At 37.6% G+C, this 17,816-nt stretch overlaps 1 protein-coding gene across 3 annotated transcripts in view; it reads left to right on the top strand.

Moving 5' to 3' along the window:
* The window catches only part of CMYA5 (cardiomyopathy associated 5), a 93,113-nt gene that overhangs the window by 20,808 nt on the left and 54,489 nt on the right, over positions 1-17,816 (top strand). The window lies entirely within an intron of this gene.

Below are 17,816 nucleotides of genomic sequence, written 5' to 3'. Positions count from 1 at the left end.
CTAGAACTCTGTTACTTGGCTGCTGTCTGGCCACACCCAACTCAAGGGAGGCTGGGAAATATAGACTATCTGTAAGCCCGGAGAGAAGAGAAACAAGCTTGGTGATAAGCTAACCATCTCTAATAGTGAGCAAAGAAACAACTCTCTATATGCAAAATAGAAAATGGAATCTATTAGAAGAACTTTGAAAAGCTCACAGAACAAATGGTAGACTGAGGAACTGAGCAAGAACCAGGGGAATAGTAGGTGGAGTTCAGGGAACAAGAAAATCTGGTTGTCTGGCCTGGGTGCCGTGGATTTTCAGACTCCCAGTGATGCTTCTTAAGATTCAAATTCCTGATTGGGGAAGGGCAGAGTGGAAATGGGCCAGCAAGCTTAGCCTGAGTACCTACCCATCTTTGAGTGGCTGAAGATGGCAGTGGCTTACTGTCCCATTCAGAGTGAAGTCTAAGTATTTCCCATGGCTTCAATGCCCAGGTGAACTGGGTCTCAGCTACCCTCTGGCCTTACCTCCTGTTTTCTCCTATCTAGCCCTGTTCCATCATACTCATATCTTTGCTGCGTGTGCCAACATCTGAGTGATGTTACTATTGTTTTCTCTGCTCTTTCTGCTAGTATTTGTATGCTTAGTCCCTCACTCTTTCCAAATCTCTGCTCAAATGTCTCTTTAAAACTTAGAGGTCTTCATTGATCACCCTGTACAGTATAGCACCCCAAACCATTGCCCTTAATCCCACTTATTCTGTTTTATTTTATTCATAGCACTAAATGCTACCAAACATTTGTACGTTTGCTTTGTTTTTCCTCTGCCTTCCTCTCTACTAGAATTTAAGCAACATGAGAGCAGGAACTTTGTCTTGTTTACATGAAAAAAAATACAGATACTGGGGCACCTGGGTGGTTCAATTGATTAAGTGTCCAACTCTTGATTTCTGCTCAGGTCATGATCTCAGTGTCGTTAGATCAAGCCCCATGTTAGGCTCTCAGCTCAGTTTGGAGTCTGCTTGTTGCCTTTCCTTCTGCTCCTTCCCCTGCTCTCTCTCTCTCTCTCTCTCATAAATAAAAATAAAATCTTTAAAAAAAAAACCCCAAAACCCCACAAACAACAACAACAACAACAACAACAACAACAACAACAACAAAAACCAGACACTGGGTGAGTGTCAGAGCAAGCAGTAGAATCCAGGCTTCCTTCTTCCTGTCAGCAGATCACTGTAGGACCAGCCTGAGTTGGCATGCCCTGAGAATAAAGTAGCCTGGGCCTTTCAAGAATACCAATTTTTATCTGTACAACCTGACTCAAATTGTCAACCCTTATTCTTTCCAGCTCATGAACATTTTTGCCATGGATATAATATTATTTATCACTGACCATGGGTAATGCACTGTTAATGTTGGTCTATGTTGCTTATAATGTATCATGTCAATGATTATAGTTCTGGAGTTATGAAAATCAGTGCATATAAAGTTGTTCACAGGTCTATGTGCTTGTGAAAGAAACTCACATGAGAACAGGGCATCACTGAATTCTAACTGACATTTCTCTTGGTCTGATTAGTCCACATATCAGTTTATGGTGGATACTCACAAGCACGTAGGTTAGTTATCATATCTCTTCTTGCTGTCAAGTGATGATGTCCTTTAGGCTTTGCCAACTGCTGTACTTGTGGTCATATGTGTATATTGGGCTTTGACAAGTAGATTATTACACAACACCCTCTTTTCCCTGCCTAAATTCTGAAATGACTGATAAATAAAGGAATGGCAAATAGAGATCAAAATGTCAACTTTATTCCTAATAAAGCTAATGATATCAAAGGATGTGGCTTAGGTGTAGGATAACAATGTATTTCTGACACCAAATCTCAGAAATAGACAGATTTAGGGTACCTTGATGGCTCAGTTGATTAAATGCCTTCTAAAGATTTTAGAAGAATAAAATAAGGAAAAATTAATTTATAGCTCTACCATAGCTCAGACCAAATTGGTTAATTTGAAGTGAACCATAATGATCTTTTAGAAAATTTGCACCAGGGACACCTGAGCAGCTCATTGGTTGAGCATCTGCTTCTCAGGGCGTGATCCCCAAGAAGGGGTCCTGGAATCGAGTCCTGCATTGGGCTCCCCATGGGGAGCCTCTTTCTCCCTCTATGTCTCTGCCTCTCTCTCTGTGTCTCTCATGAATAAATAAATAAATAAAATATTTTTTAAAAGAAAATTTGCACCAAATGGTGATTTTACTATAAGAAAAATCATGCCTAACATAGTGCCTACTACATAATTGGAGCTCAGTAAATACTTGTTGAATGAGTGAGTCTGGACTTTGGGCTTCAGTTTGAAATCAGCTCAAAGTCAATGATGATTGAAGAAATTTTATAGTTTTGAAATTCATCTGAAACAAATTCTGTGGGTATACATGGAAATTAGAAGTATACAGAAAAGGGACCCCTGGGTGGCTCAGTGGTTGGCCATCTGCCTTTGGCTCAGGTCTTGATCCCAGGGTCCTGGAATTGATTCCCTGCATCTCCTGCAGGGAGCCTGTTTCTCCCTCTGCTTATGTCTCTCTCTCTGTGTGTGTCTCTCATGAATAAATAAAATCTGAAAAAGAAAGAAAGAAAGAAAAAAATAATATAAGCTCTTTTAATTACTTTCTACTAAACCTAATTGACTAGAGTAACAAAGATCCCCATTTTTTCCTTAAAACAGGCTGATGCCCACAGCAAGCTAACCATTCCTTGTAGCAGGCTACTGTCTAATAATGATGCTACCCATCATTTTTGAGTAGCATTTTTATTAAAGGTCATTTGTGATTATTCCCAAACCTATTTTATTTCAATTAATTGATTGATTGATTGATTTTTAAGTAGGCCCCATGCCCAGTGTGGAGCACAGTGTGGGGTTCGAACTGATAACCCTGAGATCAAGAACTGAGCTGAGATCAAGAGTTGTTTGCTAACTGACTGAGCCACCAAGGTGTCCCCCAACCCTTTTTATACTAGTTGTACTTGTTATTACATGATTTAATGAAATATTACTGATGCTGATGAACTGAGTGAGAAAGTAGAAGAGTTATTCTTCTGAAAACAAAGGTGAGTGTTTTGGAAAGACTTCACAAGAGGAGAGCTCAAAGGAACCACTGAAGACATGATTCCTGCTCATAGGTAGTTTATAGCCATGTAGAGTAGCTACAGTTGTAAAAACAGCTCTAATATAGGATGGTAAATGCCATAGAAGATTACATGAAGATTCCAGAAGTTCAGAGGAGGAAAATTACTTTTGGCTTAGAGAATCATTGACAGGTACATGGAGAAGTTGATATATGAGTTGGTCTCTGAAAAGTATAAAATTAGAATGTACAGAGATGATTCATTCCAAGTGAAAAGAAGGATGTAAGCAAAGCCATGAGGGGTAAAACTGATGTTTGGCTGGAGCACAGGGTTCATAAAGAAGAAGAGTAGAAGATGATAGTAGGAAGATAAATGGGTTTTCAAATAATAAAGAGCCCTAAATTCCATGCCTCTGAAATGTCTGGTCATTGTGAAAATAGGGTACTTATTTTTCTCATCCACAATAAACTCAAGTGGTCTATAGTATACCTACAAAATGAGGTCTTTATATTGGGGCATGATAAAACTGTATAATAATTTTTTCATTCATGGTTTCATGCATTTTTTCCTTAACTGCCTAATAGCTTATAAACTCTTCTTAGCCTAAGCTATTTTATATTACTTTTGTTCAGCAATGCGTATGATTAGTTTTCTGCTAAGGAAATGAGTATTCAATTAATTTTTGGTGAAAATATTAATTGTAGAATTAGTGATTATGTTTTTAAGAACTCTTCGTTCTTTTTTTTAAGGCCTACATAAAATACTAACAATTTGTAATATAAGATTACAAATTTGCTTGATATTTTATAGTTTAAAAACTAAGTTTTTAAAAATATAGTTTAAAAACAAAGTTTTCAAATAAGCAAGATCAAATGTGACTTTATTACTGTGTTGTAACAGTTGATACTTAATGCATTTTAACAGATACAGTAGGAAAAAATACTATTACTTTTGTTTCATTTGATACACTATTAGTGCACTGTGATTACTTGAGAGTAGAATACGTCATCATGAAAACCTAAGGTATTGCTTATAATGATAGTCCCATAAGGAATGTCACTTTAACTGTTGGTCAGAAGGGACTGCTCATTTCTAGAATATTAATCTTGAGCCCAATAGAAACAAAATATAATAATTATCTTAGCCTCAAAATTCGAGGACCTGTTTTGCTTCTTTAGAAGTATAATTCTTTTTTCTTCAAGTAAGAAATTAAAACAAAGATGATGATGGGATAAGGGAAATCATTATTTTGGTAGCATTACTTCAATGGCTAGCTGTTTCCTCTTTAAAAATTTCAGTTTGGATATATGAGTATTCCCTTTCTTTGGTTTTCTCGCTTGTAAAATGAAAAATATTATAAAAGCACAAGGCTTTCCATTCATGACCAATAATTTAATTTTCAGCAAGTTACTAGTTTCTGTTTCAGCTAAAGCAAAATGTAAAGAGGCTATGTCTAATGAGGCTGATAACTGCTAAATTGCAAACACAAGAATTTTTGTGATATGGTCACTTTGGAACTAAAGAAGTTAGACTTTTCTAGAACATTTAATAGAATTCATCTCTTGAGAACTGATTTATACTAATACAACTCTAACACAAAATATAAATTTAGAAAATATGTCAACTTAACAGTGGGATATAAGAATATTATCAGCAAGCATATCAAAACACAATTCAGGGGTTATCATATCCCCTTCTTACTATAAAAAGGGGTCTGTAGGTCACACGGTAAAAATATAAATTAGGGTTTATTGGGGGAAATGTAGAAATGGAGAAGTAGAAGAGCACATGAATCCTTCAAGCTCTCATCCCACAAAGCTTACTTATTCAGGGCATAGCTGGATTGCTATGTAAAGAGAAGGGCACCTGGAGGAAAGTGATGCTTATGTAGTGCTGAACTTATAGGGAGAGGGGGACATGGACATAAAAAAGAAGTTTGAAAACTTTGTCAGAAAAAAAAAAAGAAAACTTTGTCAGAGGACTGGAAATAATTAAAATAATACTAGAAATACTAGAACTGAAAAACACAATAACAGTGATACACTTGATGATTGTAGCAGCAGTTTAGACACACCTGGAGATAGAATAAATGTACTGAATGATATATCGAAAGTAACATTCAAATGAAGCACAGATAAGACACAGTAAGAAATTCAAATTTATGAAAAGTTGGAACCTCATAAAAAGAGAAGAGGGACAAGGGACAGAAACAATATTTGAACAGAACATGGCTGAGAATTTGTCAAAGATGATGAAAGACATCAATGTACAGATTCAGGAAACCATACAAACTCCAAGGAGGGTAAGGTTTCTAAGCACATGATAGTAAAGCTTCTGAAAACTAAAGACAATAAGATTCTAAAAATAGAGTCAGAGAAGCAACATTACACTAACAGTTGATTTATCAATGAAACAATGGAAAATAGAAAATAATGGAATGATATTTTTAAAGAATTGAGAGAAAATATTGGCCAATCTAGAATTTCATACCCTGAAAAAATACTTTTAAAGAATGGAAGTGTTAAAAGACTTAAAAAAAAAAAGTAGAGTTTATCACCATTAGATTCACACTAAAGGAAATACTAAATGGAATTCTTCAGGGAGGAGGAAAATGATTGCACATGGAATGTTGGAGACGTAGGAAGAAATGAAACACAATAAAAAGATTCAGTATCTGGATAATCTAAATGAATAATGAATGATAATCTAAATGATTATCTAAATGAATAATAAATCTAAATGAATAATGACAGTTTAAAATACTAATAAAGTTATGTCCATGGGATTTAGAAACTTATAGAATTAAAAATATAATTACAGAAGCATGTAAATTGAATTTAAAGTGGGTTAGGGTCTTTGTGTTGTCTTTGAAAAAATAAAAATAACAATTTGTGTTAGACATTAATGAGTCCACAGATGCATGTTGTAATCTCTAGGGTAATTACTAAAGAATAGTAAAATGTAACTACCGAGCTGATAGGGAAAATAGAGTAATAAGAAATATCCAATCATAAATAAGGAAAGAAAGGAGAGAAAAAGGAATATAGAAACATAGAATAGGTAGTACAAAAAGAAAGCAAAGATGGAAGACTTAACCCCAAATATATGACTATATTAGTAATTATATTAAGTTTATTTTATTTTTTTTAATAAATTAATTTTTTATTGGTGTTCAATTTACCAACATACAGAATAACACTCAGTGCTCATCCTGTCAAGTGCCCGCCTCAGTGCCCATCACCCATTCACCCCCACCCCCCGCCCTTCTCCCCTTCCACCACCCCTGGTTCGTTTCCCAGAGTTAGGAGTCTTTATGTTCTGTCTCCCTTTCTGATATTTCCCACACATTTCTTCTCCCTTCCCTTATATTCCCTTGCACTATTATTTATATTCCCCCAACGAATGAGAACATTAACTGTTTGTCCTTCTCCGATTTACTTACTTCACTCAGCATAATACCCTCCAGTTCCATCCACGTTGAAGCAAATGGTGAGTATTTGTCATTTCTAATGGCTGAGGAATATTCCATTGTATACATAAACCACATCTTCTTTATCCATTCATCTTTTGATGGACACCGAGGCTCCTTCCACAGTTTGGCTATTGTGGACATTGCTGATAGAAACATCGGGGTGCAGGTGTCCCGGCGTATGAATCTTTGGGGTAAATCCCCAACAGTGCAATTGCTGGGTCTTAGGGCAGGTCTATTTTTAACTCTTTGAGGAACCTCCACACAGTTTTCCAGAGTGGCTGCACCAGTTCACATTCCCACCAACAGTGTAAGAGGGTTCCCTTTTCTCCACACCCTCTCCAACTTTTGTTGTTTCCTGCCTTGTTAATTTTCCCCATTCTCACTGGTGTGAGATGATATCTCATTGTGGTTTTGATTTGTATTTCCCTGATGGCAAGTGATGCAGAGCATTTTCTCATGTGCATGTTGGCCATGTCTATGTCTTCCTCTGTGAGATTTCTCTTCATGTCTTTTGCCCATTTCATGATTGGATTTTTTGTTTCTTTGGTATTGAGTTTAAGAAGTTCTTTATAGATCTTGGATACTAGTCCTTTATCTGATACGTCATTTGCAAATGTCTTCTCCCATTCTGTAAGTTGTCTTTTAGTTCTCTTGACTGTATCCTTTGCTGTGCAAAAGCTTCTTATCTTGATGAAGTCCTAATAGTTCATTTTTGCTTTTGTTTCTTTTGCCTTCGTGGATGTATCTTGCAAGAAGTTACTGTGGCCAAGTTCAAAAAGGGTGTTGCCTGTGTTCTCCTCTAGGATTTTGATGGAATCTTGTCTCACATTTAGATCTTTCATCCATTTTGAGTTTATCTTTGTGTATGGTGCAAGAGAGTGGTCTAGTTTCATTCTTCTGCATGTGGATGTCCAATTTTCCCAGGACCATTTATTGAAGAGACTGTCTTTCTTCCAATGGATAGTCTTTCCTCCTTTATCAAACATTAGTTGACCATAAAGTTCAGGGTCCACTTCTGGCTTCTCTATTCTGTTCCATTGATCTATGTGTCTGTTTTTGTGCCAGTACCACACTGTCTTGATGACCACAGCTTTGTAGTACAACCTGAAATCTGGCATTGTGATGCCCCCAGATATGGTTTTCTTTTTTAAAATTCCCCTGGCTATTCGGGGTCTTTTCTGATTCCACACAAATCTTAAAATAATTTGTTCTAACTCTCTGAAGAAAGTTCATGGTATTTTGATAGGGATTGCATTAAACGTGTAAATTGCCCTGGGTAACATTGACATTTTCACAATATTCTGCCAATCCATGAGCATGGTATATTTTTCCATCTCTTTGTGTCTTCCTCAATTTCTTTCAGAAGTGGTCTGTAGTTTTTAGGGTATAGATCCTTTACCTCTTTGGTTAGGTTTATTCCTAGGTATCTTATGCTTTTGGGTGCAATTGTAAATGGGATTGACTCCTTAATTTCTCTTTCTTCAGTCTCATTGTTAGTGTATAGAAATGCCATTGATTTCTGGGCATTGATTTTGTATCCTGCCATGCTACCAAATTGCTGTATGAGTTCTAGCAATCTTGGGGTGGAGTCTTTTGGGTGTTCTATGTAGAGTATCATGGCAAAGAGGGAGAGTTTGACTTCTTCTTTGCCAATTCGAATGCCTTTAATGTCTTTTTGTTGTCTGATTGCTGAGGCTAGGACTTCCAGTACTATGTTGAATAGCAGTGGTGAGAGTGGACATCCCTGTCTTATTCCTGATCTTAGGGGAAGGGCTCCCAGTGCTTCCCCATTGAGAATGATATTTGCTGTGGGCTTTTCATAGATGGCTTTTAAGATGTCGAGGAATGTTCCCTCTATCCCTATACTCTGAAGAGCTTTGATCAGGAATGGATGCTGTATTTTGTCAAATGCTTTCTCTGCATCTCATGAGAGGATCATATGGTGCTTGGGTTTTCTCTTGCTGATATGATGAATCACATTGATTGTTTTACGAGTGTTGAACCAGCCTTGTGTCCTGGGGATAAATCCTACTTGGTCATGGTGAATAATCTTCTTAATGTATTGTTGGATCCTATTGGCTAGTATCTTGTTGAGAATTTTTGCATCCATGTTCATCAGGGATATTGGTCTGTAATTCTCCTTTTTGGTGGGGTCTTTGTCTGGTTTTGGAATTAAGGTGATGCTGGCCTCATAGAACGAATTTGGAAGTACTCCATCTCTTTCTATCTTTCCAAACAGCTTTAGTAGAATAGGTATGATTTCTTCTTTAAACGTTTGATAGAATTCCCCTGGGAAGCCATCTGGCCCTGGACTCTTGTGTCTTGGGAGGTTTTTGATGACTGCTTCAATTTCCTCCCTGGTTATTGGCCTGTTCAGGTTTTCTGTTTCTTCCTGTACCAGTTTTGGTAGTTTGTGGCTTTCCAGGAATGCGTCCATTTCTTCTAGATTGCCTAATTTATTGGCGTATAGCTGTTCATAATATGTTTTTAAAATCGTTTGTATTTCCTTGGTGTTGGTAGTGATCTCTCCTTTCTCATTCATGATTTTATTAATTTGAGTCTTCTCTCTCTTCTTTTTAATAAGGTTGGCTAATGGTTTATCTATCTTATTAATTCTTTCAAAGAACCAACTCCTGGTTCTGTTTATCTGTTCCACAGTTCTTCTGGTCTCGATTTCGTTGAGTTCTGCTCGAATTTTAATTAACTCTCTTCTTCTGCTGGGTGTAGGATCTATCTGCTGTTTTTTTCTCTAGCTCCTTTATGTGTAAGGTTAGCTTTTGTATTTGGGTTCTTTCCAGTTTTTGAATGGATGCTTGTATTGCGATGTATTTCCCCCTTAGGACTGTTTTTGCTGCATCCCAAAGATTTTGAACGGTTGTATCTTCATTCTCATTAGTTTCCATGAATCTTTTTAATTCTTCCTTAATTTCCTGGTAGACCCTTTCATCTTTTAGCAGGATGATCCTTAACCTCCACGTGTTTGAGGTCCTTCCAAACTTCTTGTTGTGATTTAGTTCTAATTTCAAGGCATTATGGTCTGAGAATATACAGGGGACGATCCCAATCTTTTGGTATTGGTTCAGACCCGATTTGTGACCCAGTATGTGGTCTATTCTGGAGAAAGTTCCATGTGCACTTGAGAAGAATGTGTATTCAGTTGAGTTTGGATGTAAAGTTCTGTAGATATCTGTGAAATCCATCTGGTCCAGTGTATCATTTAAAGCTCTTGTTTCTTTGGAGATGTTGTGCTTAGAAGACCTATCGAGGGTAGAAAGAGCTAGATTGAAGTCACCAAGTATAAGTGTATTATTATCTAAGTATTTCTTCACTTTGGTTATTAATTGGTTTAAATATTTGGCAGCTCCCACATTCGGGGCATATATATTGCGGATTGTTAAGTCCTCTTGTTGGATAGATCCTTTAAGTATGATATAGTGTCCCTTTTCATCTCTCACTACAGTCTTCGGGGTAAATTTTAGTTTATCTGATATAAGGATGGCTACCCCTGCTTTCTTTTGAGGACCATTTGAATGGTAAATGGTTCTCCAACCTTTTATTTTCAGGTTGTAGGTGTCCTTCTGTCTAAAATGAGTCTCTTGTAGACAGCAAATAGATGGGTCCTGCTTTTTGATCCAGTCTGACACCCTGCGCCATTTGATGGGGTCATTAAGCTCGTTCATGTTCAGAGTTACTATTGACAGATATGAGTTTAGTGTCATCATGATATCTATTCAGTCCTTGTTTTTGTGGATTGTTCCACTGAACTTCTTCTTAAAGGGGAATTTTAAGAGTCCCCCTTAAAATTTCTTGCAGAGCTGGTTTGGAGGTCACATATTCTTTCAGTTCCTGCCTGTCTTGGAAGCTCTTTATCTCTCCTTCCAGTATGAATGAGAGCCTTGCTGGATAAAGTATTCTTGGTTGCATGTTCTTCTCATTTAGGACCCTGAATATATCCTGCCAGCCCTTTCTGGCCTTCAGGTCTCTGTGGAGAGGTCTGCTGTTACCCTAATATTCCTCCCCATAAAAGTCAGGGATTTCTTGTCTCGTGTTGCTTCAAGGATCTTCTTTATCTTTGGAATTTGCAAGCTTCACTATTAAATGTCGAGGTGTTGAACGGTTTTTATTGATTTTAGGGGGGGATCTCTCTATTTCCTGGATCTGAATGCCTGTTTCCCTTCCCAGATTAGGAAAGTTTTCAGCTAGGATTTGTTCAAATACATATTCTGGCCCTCTGTCCCTTTCGGCGCCCTTGGGAACCCCAATTAAATGTAGGTTTTTCTTCCTCAGGCTGTCGTTTATTTCCCTTAATCTGTCTTCCTGGTCTTTTAATTGTCTCTTTTTTCCTCAGTTTCCCTCTTTGCCATCAACTTGTCTTCTATGTCACTCACTCGTTCTTCCACCTCGTTAACCCTCGTCGTTAGGACTTCTAGTTTGGATTGCATCTCATTCAATTGATTTTTAATTTCTGCCTGATTGGATCTAAATTCTGCAGTCATGAAGTCTCTTGAGTCCTTTATGCTTTTTTCTAGAGCCACCAGTAGCTGTATAATAGTGCTTCTGAATTGGCTTTCTGACATTGAATTGTAATCCAGATTTTGTAACTCTGTGGGAGAGAGGACTGTTTCTGATTCTTTCTTTTGAGGTGAGGTTTTCCTTCTAGTCATTTTGCTCAGTGCAGAGTGGCCAAAAACAAGTTGTATTGGGAAAAGGAGAAAAAGAGAGGAGAGAAAGAAGGAAAGAAATGAGAAAAAGAAAAAAGAAAAAAGGAAGAAAAAGAAAAAAGAGAAGAAAAAGAGAAAGAAAAAGAAAGGGGAAAAAGGGGGTGGGGGAAGCAATCAGAAATCAAAAAGAAAAAAAAAAACACGGGGGAGTATCTTCTGATTCTGTATACTTTAAGTCCCTGACTTCCCCTGGAACTTGTCCTTCTAGCTGGTCTTCTGGGGGAGGGGCCTGTTGTGCTGATTTTCAGGTGTTAGCACTTGGGGGAGCTGCTCTGCCCTCTGCCTGGTGCAGTGCTCAGTGGGGGTTGTTGACCCCGTGAGGCCCCAGGAGGAACAACCGCAGCGGCAGCGGTAGGTCTGGAGCCCTGGAGTCAGCTCCCGCAGTAACTCCGGGGCTCTCCGTCTGCAGGGCCTGGAGGCTCCGGGGCGGGCCGCTGATCTGCTCAGCTTGGGGCAGGAGCGTCCTCGCTGTCCTGGGCCCTCCCGGCCTCTGCCTGTCCCGGGGGGAGGCCGGATACTGGGCTGTGTCCCAGCGCCCTGTGCTCCGGAGCCTGCGCTGTTGGATTCGCTCCCGGCTTTGCTGCCGCCTCCGCGGAGCCACCGCCTGAGCCCCTCCAAGCTGCTTCCGGAGCCGCGCAGCCCCCTCTGCACGGAGCCTCTTCCTCTGCCCGAGCCCCTCCGAGCTGCTCCCAGCCGCGCAGCCCCCTCCGCGGAGCCACCGCCTGAGCCCCTCCGAGCCCCTCCGAGCCCCTCCGGGGTCCCACTGTGCGGGCTTCAGCCCTCAGGGAGCTCGGCGCACTCTCCCCGGGGCGCAGGTGCCTGTTAGTGTCCCCGGGAGCCCGAGGGCATCCCCGCCCTCCTGGGTCCTGCTCTAACTCCCTGCGAGCCCCTTTCCGCCCGGGAAGGTTGGTGCAGCTCCTGCTTCTCCGGGATGGGGCTCTCCTGTCCTGGGGACACTCGCCCCGGCCTTAGCCCGGCTCCTCGAGGGGCGCCTCCCCCTTGGAGGCCTTTTGTTTCTTTATTAATTTTTCCCCACCTTCCTACCTTGATAGAAGCGCAAACTCTTCTCACTGTAGGATTCCAGCTGTTCTCTCTTTAAATCTCAGGCTGAATTCGTAGATTTTCAGGATGATTTGAAGGTTATCTAGGTAATTTGGTGGGGACAGGTGACTTGGGGACCCTACTCTTCCGCCACCTTGCCCCTCCTCCTTTATTAAGTTTAAATGAACTAAGTGCATCACTTAATTATCAAGTTGATTTAAAAACTTTTAAATTTTTAGATTCAAAAAATCTAAAATATAAGTATAAAGATACAGAAAGGCTAAAAAGTAAAAATGTAGAAAGATATAGCATGCAAACATTAATCAAAACCAAGCTGGTATAATTTTATGAGTAAGAAAGAACAATTTTATTAGTATCAAAGCATATCTAGGCAAAAATTATTATTCACAGATAAGAGGTACATTTCACTATGTTTAAAAGTTAATATTTTCAGGAAGATATAGTCATTCTAAATTTACTTGTACCTAATCACATAGCTTCAAAATATGTATGTCAGGTATTAACAGACTATAAAGAGAGACAAATTCATAATTATCATATTTAAAGAGATCTTTCTCAGCAGGTGATAGAAAAAAAACAGGACAAAACATGTTAGTAAAGATAAACAAAAATTTGAATAAAATAATAAGTCAGATTTACTTGGCATATATAGAATGCTTCTGAAGGATTGCAGGACACATGTGTTTTACAAGAACACATAAATATTAAAAACCCCAAAACCTCCCAAATTTGGTCAAATAACCATAAAATAGATCTCAACAAATTTCAAAGTCTAACAATATAAAATAAATTATTTGGCCACAATGTAATTAAATTAAAAAGCACTACAAGAAAACATCTAGGAAATCCCCTTGTATTTTCAAAGTGAGAAATACATTTTTAAATAATTTCTGGGTCACAGTGGAAAATTCAAAAATATTTTGAAATTGATAATAATGAAAATATTATATATACAAACTTTTATGTGATACATCAAAACCTTTTCTGAAGAAGAAATGCATGGCCTTAAATTAACAATACATTAGAAAAGAGGAAAGTGGAAATTAATGATATGAGAATCTATCTCAGGAAGGTAAAAAATAATTGCAAGTTAAACTCAAAGACACCTAAAGAAAGGAAATAATAAAAAGCAGACATTTATGAGATAGGAAACATCAATAAAGCCAAACTTTGTTTGAAAAGATTACCAAATGATAAACCTCAGCTGTTCTTCTAAAAAAGAAAATACAAATAACCAATATCAATAATGAAAAAATGGATAACATTTTAGATCTAACAAAAATTTAAAAGATCCTAAAAGGATATTACGAATAATCTTAATTCAATTACTTTTTTTTATTTTTGAGAGGGAGAGACAGGAGTGTGGGGCACAGGGAGAGGGAAAGAGAATCCTAAGCAGACTCCACAGCCAATACAGAACTCACTGTGGGGCTTAATTTCACAACCCTGAGATCATCACCTGAGCTGAAATAAGAGTCAGACACTTAATTGACTGAGCCACTCAAATGCCTCAATCCAATGACTTTTTAAAATTTAGTTTATATAGGCCAATTCTTGCAAAAATACAACATATCAAATCAGACACAAAAATAAATAGAAATTCCAGGTAGACGCATAACTATTAAATAAATTAACTTAGTAATTAAATACCTTACCCCAAAGAAGACTCCAGGTCTTGATGACTTCACCAATAAAGTCCACCAAACACTTAAGAGAGAAACAATACCATCTTCCATAAATTCTTCCAGAGAATAGGGAGAGAACATTTCTCAATTTGTTGTTTGAGGCAGCAAATGATGAAACCTGATAAGCACATTGCAAGAAAAGAGATTGTAAGCCAATTATTCATGAACACAGGAGCAAAATTCCTAAACAAAGTATTAGTAATCAAAATCCAACATTATATATAATGTATAATACATCACAACCATACAAGTTTGTTTCAGGAATTCAAGGTTGGTTTGACATCTGGAAATCAATCATTGTAATTTACCACATTAACAGACTAAAGGATATGGTCATCTCCATAGTTGTATAAAAATTGTTTAATAAAATTTAACATTCAGTATTTTAAAAACTCTTAGTAGATAGGAATAGAAGTTAACTTCCTTAATCACATGAAAGTTATCCTCAAAAAGAAGCTCTAGTATCAGCTCTGGTATCAGTCTATTTTTTTCTCGGTGTAACACCCGCTAAGCCTTCTCCTTGCTCAACTCTGAAAGTGAGCTACATACACAGGTCATCAAGATGCATCGTCTTCTACATGGGAAGCCAAATAATAATGAGAAGTTTTCTATGAGAATCAGAGGAGAGTGAATGAGATGATGTTCATAACCAATATCCATTAACTATGAGAAGCTGATGTATACATCTTTATAGAGATGAGAACACTTGTGTTCCTGAATAAGAAATGTATTTCTGAACTCTATGCAGACTATTTCTCTTCTATTAAGGGAAATTATTTTTTTAGACTGAGTGTAATGAGTGTAATGTGAATACTTGGGCTGTGGTTTTACACATGCTAATATAGTCATTCTCTGATTCCTGTTGGCTCTGTCATTCTTCTATTCCTTTGCTTCTCTCCAAAAATCCAGACATCCTAAAATACTTTGGGTTTTTCAGTGAGCCAGGCTGATTTATTCATATGTACATTTTGCATATTCTGTGACATTTTCCTGGAATAACCTCTCCATCCTCACTCCACCTCCACTCCTCATCTATTTGGCAAACTCCTATTTATTCTTCAAAATCCAACTCAAGTATCTTTCCTCTGTGAAGTCCTCTCTTCTTTACATTGTTACTGTATCTTGCTTGTCTTCTAAAATAGTACTAATCATACTGTGTTAAAATATTTAGTTCTATTATATTTTTGATTTCTTGAGAGAAAGTTATATGTCTTTATATTTGTATTCCTAGTATTTGAGCCCAATAAAAGTTTATTAAATGAAGAAATGAATTAGTGGATGAATAAACAAACAATTGAATAAACCCACCTCTATCTTAGGATCACCATTTGGGTATTCTGCTAAGCACTCATGAACTCATTCTAGCTAGTAATGAAAACTTCTCTGGTTGAGTACATTAAATTTACAATCAATAATTAATTCTAAATTGAATTTATAATTGCTTTTATAATACTACTACAATCATGGGCTTTCAAAACGCTGACTTCCCAGATGCATGTCATAACCTTAATTTTTAATTTCATCCTGCTTCTCTTAAACTAAACAAAAGGGAGAAGAAGTAGAAGGAATTGAAAATTCTGAGGAATAACTTTAATTAGGTATGTAAATAACCTGAAAAAATTTTAAAATAAGATTCAGTCCAGAATCAAGATAGAGTATTAATTCCTAATTAAGTTCAGTGGTTTAATACCAAAGCAAATAAGTGAGAGCAATGTTGCCAAGGAAATGGAGAAACTACTTCCCACTGCTTTCCAGCCCTTTGCACTCATGGCATGTGTAGGAAGTGAAATTACTTATCGTGCCCTGGGATAAATGGATGAGGCTGCTTGCTGTTGAAGACAGCTGGGCAGGGGTTTTGGCTGCTCTGGGCTCTGCCTGGCTGTGGTGAAAGTTAAGGAAATCAGGATTTCAGTGGTCCATAAGCTCTTTCAGCAGACTGTTGGGAAACTCTGAGGTTTAAGAAAGGGGAGTAGAATGTAACTATAGGGATTTATGATCTCGGCCCTCAGCCTAATCTAACTAGGAAGTGTTTGAAGTAAGTGAGAAAAGGTGTATAGTACTTAAATTTCATAGTTAGGATTGTTTAGGCCAGTGATTTTCTATTCTGCTTTAGATTGGAGTCACTTGGAGTCACTTTAAAACATAAAAACACAGCGAAGCTGAGATCCTACCCTAGTGTAGTTAAATCAGAGTCTTTGTGGGGAGGAGTATGGGATAGCATCATTATTTTTAAAAAGTTTCCTACTGTTGATTCTAAAATATGTCCAGAATTAAGAATCACTGACATAAGTAGTGATTGATGATTAAAAATTATTAGTAAGGAACCTAAGTTCTAACTGTGTATATTTCAGAAAGTTAGTAATTAGTATATATGTGTGTGTGTATATATATATACACTTATATATTAATAATTATCAAAATTAATACTTAATTTAATACTTACACCTAGTGGTATTTTAGCATAGAAAAGTTTTTTTTTGTTTGTTTGTTTTTGTTGTTATTATTGTAGAAAAGTATATGCCAGTCAGTATTTTTTTTATTATTAAAAGTAGTTTGTAAAAAAAATAAATAAATAAATAAATAAATAAATAAAAGTAGTTTGTTTATCATAAATTATAGCCATATTCTTAGAAGCCTATAGCCCTTGGAGTTTTAATCTGCAACTTAATGCTTATGAAGTAAAGGCAAACATGATTGCTGAACTGATCAGGAATAGTAACACTGGAGGTTTTTAAACTAAGCCTTGAAGAGGAGATAGAATTTAGATATGCAGAAAAGGTGGAGTGAGATGAGGGATAAGAATTATAAATGGAGGGGAGCGCCTGGGTGGCTCAGTTGGTTAAGTGTCAGCTTCGGCTCATGTCATGTTCTCAGAGTTTTGGGATCAAGCCCCACTGTCAGGCTTCCTGCTTCCCCCTCTGCTCCCACCCCTCAGTCTCTCTCAAGTAAATAAATAAAATCCTAAAAATATTGTAATTGGAAGAATCTGTAATATTGTAAATGAGCACCTGGGAGGAAGAGGTATAAGAAAATTTCAGAGAAAAGTGCTGCAGAGTCTGAGACAGAGGCCCCTTGGCAATTGAAGGGGCAGCCAAAGCCAGCTGTCTCTTGAGAGCATATGAGAGCAGCCCAAGGAAACCATCTTTTCACCGGTAGCAGTTGAAAATGGGTATATCCAGATTCCTAATGATGTGTGGAAAACTGATTACAGATAGTGTTCAGTGAACACTAATTATATGCCAGGCCCTTTTCCTGGGTGCTTCATGTGTATTAACTAATTTAATCCTCACAGCAACCTGGAGAGGTAGGTTCTATTATGATCCCTGACTTACAAATGAGGAAATGCGCAGCCCGAAGGCTGTTTGGGGATGTCTCTATGTTTTTCCTGTATGGCTCTGATCCAGAGTCCACATGATATATTTACTGGGCAGTGAATTATATAGTTAAAATAGAAATGTACAAGGTAGGAATAGGGTGAAAGTGGGTCTTGGAAATAAGGTCAACTAGGGATCATAAAGTTAAGTATTTTGAACTTTTTGTTTCTACAAGTATGAGGAATTTACTGGTATTTTAAAAGCAAGGAATGGGATGATGAAAAATTTTAGTAAAGTTGGTCTGGAAGGAGGAGTAGGGTAGGTTAAGGATGGAGAGGGTAGGAGGTAAACATTAGGAAGCTAATGAAATAAACTAGAAATGATATGATAAAAAAGCTAGGTCAGGGTGTGGTAGTAGTAACAGAGAGGGCACAGATGATGAAGGCCTGTGATGA

The sequence above is a fragment of the Vulpes lagopus genome, chromosome 4 (genome assembly GCF_018345385.1).
Source record: "Vulpes lagopus strain Blue_001 chromosome 4, ASM1834538v1, whole genome shotgun sequence".
Lineage (NCBI taxonomy): Eukaryota > Metazoa > Chordata > Mammalia > Carnivora > Canidae > Vulpes > Vulpes lagopus.
Note: the sequence above shows the minus strand (reverse complement) of the source record. Positions and strands in the feature narration are given on the sequence as shown.